Raw genomic sequence first — 4,376 nt, 5'->3', positions numbered from 1 at the left:
CAATCCATAACATGCATGACTCATGATCTAAGCAATAAACTATGCAGATCATTATCACATTAATATATGAAAATAAAGTAAAAGAGAGAAATGCTGATCAAATTAGAATAATCATGATTTGTTAAGATAATCAAAAGAATGGATTATGAGGATATAACAACATATTGCCTTCAAATTGGATCAAATCATTTGAATTTGGAGAGAAAACTCCAATAATAACATCCTCTTCATGGAGGAACAAAACATGGAGGGAAACTCCATAAAAATATTATCCTATCAAAATGGAACAGATAGGATCAAATGGAGGGAAACTCCATATAAAATGAGTGCATACCAGTATAGGATGGAGGGTTACTCCATGGGCCAGATAAGGAAACTATGTATCAGTTATACTGAGGGGACCTACATAGTTATCCTTGAAAAAATATTAAGCTCCCTATGCAACTCAAAAAATATCATATAAATCATGTATATCATTGGTGTAAAACCAGAAAATGCCAACATGGGCATAGAATGATGCTATAAACGCATAATAGTGCAACTATGGGCACATCAAAATATCAAAATGAAAGCAAATGTGTAAGATTACTCATAATCCAATCAAAATAAAATGATTTAAGGAAGATCAACTAAATATAGATATCAGGTATAAAACTCCAATATGGGTAAACATGAGTATTGAATTCATTTTGCAAAGGTATATATTAATTTTTGAATCATTATAGTCAGAAATTATATATTTATCTGGGCATATATGTGGGCCCCCATATATACTCAAATAAATATACGAAAATAGATTGGTTAAAGAAAATAATCACCTTTCCATACTTAATATTTTGGAAAGTCACAATTTATAAAAAGTCAAAATACTTACCTTGGTTCAAAAATATAACCTCAAGGTAATAAGAAAAGATCTCCCCATTTTTCTTTTTTAAGAGTAATTACCTTCATGTAAAATTTGTTATAACTAACCTTGCAGAAAAGGTTAGTAAATAATGATAGAGTTCAGATCTGGCAGATAAGAGGATACTAAAAAAAGTTTAAAAAGTTTTCTAAAAAAAGCTTGAGAGATAGAATATTACACTTGTCTGATAATGAATGAGTACATGCCAAAAATAGGTTGGCAAAAGGCAAAAATAAATGATGCTTCTGTCAAGAGCTAAAAAAAGAAAAGAATCTTGCATGAAAGGACAAAAAAAATGTTACACACTCATCTATTGCTATAATGAGCCCATCTACGATAAATTATAATATTAAAAGCACTAGGTCAACTTGCAGCCAATTATAGATCGTTATTGGCACTTAATCTCTTGGGTAATCCAGTTTACACAAATGTAGGTGAAGAGCTATGGAGACGTGGGCTCGTATCTGTCCCAGATCAATCCGGCCTCGTAACAGGAAGATGGCAAAAAATACTTATAAAATTGTTCCGAGCAAATACGAAACAACAAAACAACTGTCCTTCCAAAATTCATTGACATGAGAACCAAATGTAAGGAAAAAACAAAAGTCACAATAGTCGGTGCAATTCCAAGACTTTGAATCCAACCCACATGAAGAAAATAGAAAATCCCAAACTTACTTCATGTTCTCCGATTTAGGGGTCCAGGAGCGAGTGAACGAGTTAATGCTCTCACCATCGATTCAAACCCTGAGTGGTGATGATAATGAGATCATAGGATTCCCTTGAAAGCCCCTCTGGCTCGCCTTACAAGCTAAAAACCAAAATCTCCGCTAAACTTAGACCACCGCCTTTAACAACTATTTCAATGATATCCAAGTCCCACGTCATTGGGCCATCCCATGCTTTAAGCTCAACAGATAGCATCAAGATTCAAGATTGAAAAGAAAATAACCCATTTTGCTTCTCTGCAACTCGTGTTAGCAGCCGGTGCTTTTCGAAGTTTCAGAGCTCAATTTAACAGAAAAATGGCGAAGAATCCAGTCCGAGTTCTGGTTACTGGAGCTGTAGGGCAAATAGGCTATGCTTTGGTTCCTATGATTGCTAGAGGCATAATGTTAGGTGCAGATCAGCCAGTTATTTTGCATATGTTGGATATTCCACCAGCAGCAGAGTCTCTGAATGGAGTGAAAATGGAGTTGATTGATGCTGCCTTCCCTCTTTTGAAAGGTGTTGTTGCGACTACGGATGTTGTTGAAGCATGCAGTGGTGTGAACATAGCTGTCATGGTTGGTGGATTCCCAAGAAAAGAGGGAATGGAAAGGAAAGATGTAATGTCCAAAAATGTATCAATCTATAAGGCACAGGCCTCAGCACTGGAACAACATGCTGCTCTAGACTGCAAGGTCTTAGTTGTAGCCAACCCAGCAAATACCAATGCACTGATATTGAAAGAGTTTGCTCCTTCCATTCCAGAGAAGAATATTACATGCTTGACAAGACTTTATCACAATAGGGCTCTTGGATAAGTTTCAGAGAGGCTGAAGGTGCTTGTTAGTAATGTGAAGAATGTTATAATTTGGGGAAATCACTCTTCAAGTTAGTACCCCGATGTCAACCATGCAGTTGTTGAAACTGCAGCTGGAGGGAAATCGGTGCAACAACTTGTTGCTGATGATGCATGGCTGAATGGGGATTTCATTACAACTGTACAGCAGCGTGTGCCGTTGGGAACGTAGACAGTGTCCAAAATATAGGGACTATAGGGACTAGATCTCCTCTGTTCTCTGCCTCTATTCTCCTTCGGCCGGGCTCTTCAGGCCAGTACTTTGTAAACATGGGGTGGGAAGCCTGAGAATGTGGGCAAGGCCCAAGCTGCCTTCTTGTCATGATGCAAGGCCAATTCTGAGGCCACTTTGGGAACCTATGAACTCTTTTTTTTTGAGGCAGGATAACTAAAAGCATAAGATGGAGAACATGGCAAAGAAGCCATGAGAATTTGTAAAAAATTTAAAAAGAAAAATGCCATCCTCACAAAAAAGAAGGGAGCAAAGCCGCCTGCAAATATAACGTAGTAATTGCACAGTTGCTGGAGGCACGGCAACATTCGCGAGTGAAGGACAATGAAGATGCCATTGTTCCCAGGAAAGATTTGGGACTGAAACTAAAGTTACACTCGAACCTGCAACTGGAGATGATTATGCAGTGTTGGCACTTAATAAAGAGATTGTTGAAGAACAAATATTGAATCAGGTTGGCATTGTACAGGAAGGCGTAAGCTTTCCTTTCTGGTTACATGGGCATATTCTTATCACTTTGTTGAAGTGAAAGTGAGGAGACTGCTTTGAGACCACTAATTTCAGCACTTTTCAGTGCAACATGCTGGTGGTGGCCATTGTGGGCCATCTGCCCCACTAAATGAAACGAAAGATATCAGGTACTTGAATGGAAACAAAGGGAAGGATGATAAGAAGGGTTCGAGCAGCCATGAATGGCGGATGGGGGTGGTGGCCAAAAACAATCACGGGTCTTCTCCAGAGTTGAAAATCCTAATGGGTCAGCAATATGGGGTTCTGGGTGAAGGAAACAAGGCTAAGAATTTCGATCCAAAGCAGCACCAGCATACATTTTGGGTGGGAGTGGGCAAGAGGAATGGCCGTTGCAGAATTCCTTGGATAATTGGCCATGGCCTTTCCCAATCAAGGGACATTGGCCAAGCTCCAAACCATGCACCAATAACAGCTCCATATGTAGGAAAGAAGAGTGCATAAACAAAGAGGCCGCCCGATAAGACTGAAACATTCTTAAGATAAATTTTTTCAAATGAATCACAATTTTTAACAAACATTGATATCAAGATAAGAAAACCCTTTGGCGGCAAGCCTTCCAAAAGGGGTTAGATGAAAAACAATAGAAAATAAGAAGTAACCTACACAGATTAGAGCACACAAAAGTTAATCAGGTTTGGCGGTAAACCAGCCAAATCCAAAAAAAAATTCAATTTCTTCCATCTTAAGAAGATTAAAGAATAAATTAGTGAAATCTTCAAGAGCCTCCTTCGAATCGTACCTTCATGCAAACACTCAAAACAAAGATTAAACTGCTCTGATACCATGTTAGAAATGAAAAAGAAATCTGTAAATAAGCAATACCAGGAAAGAATCTAAGTGAGTAAATGCATGAAAAGATATTACCATAAAATAGGAGAGAGAAAGCTTCAAGCTCCAACACCATGAGACAAGATATTTGGAAAGGGGAAAGCAAAGAAAACCCCTTGTGATATTATGAATGAGGCATGAAGAGCCTAAGAAGGAAGAGAGAGAGATAGAGAGCAATGCTCATACAATAATTGAGAAGAGGAAGAAACCTTATTGTTATTGAATGAGAGAGGAGGGTCATCTCTTAAATAGAGATGAGAGAGAGGAGTTAGAATGTAACTCCCATGTCTATGAATGCCACCATTCATATGTGTGTG

The 4,376-nt window shown here is 38.1% G+C and overlaps 1 pseudogene; it reads left to right on the top strand.

Moving 5' to 3' along the window:
* Positions 1 to 1,860: 1,860 nt before the first annotated feature.
* LOC149546573 (malate dehydrogenase, cytoplasmic pseudogene) lies at positions 1,861 to 2,603 on the top strand (annotated as a pseudogene).
* The last annotated feature ends 1,773 nt before the right edge of the window (positions 2,604 to 4,376 follow it).

The sequence above is a fragment of the Cupressus sempervirens genome, chromosome 7 (genome assembly GCF_028749045.1).
Source record: "Cupressus sempervirens isolate cs-2001-9-10 chromosome 7, ASM2874904v1, whole genome shotgun sequence".
Lineage (NCBI taxonomy): Eukaryota > Viridiplantae > Streptophyta > Pinopsida > Cupressales > Cupressaceae > Cupressus > Cupressus sempervirens.
This window is presented reverse-complemented; position numbering and strand designations above follow the sequence as displayed.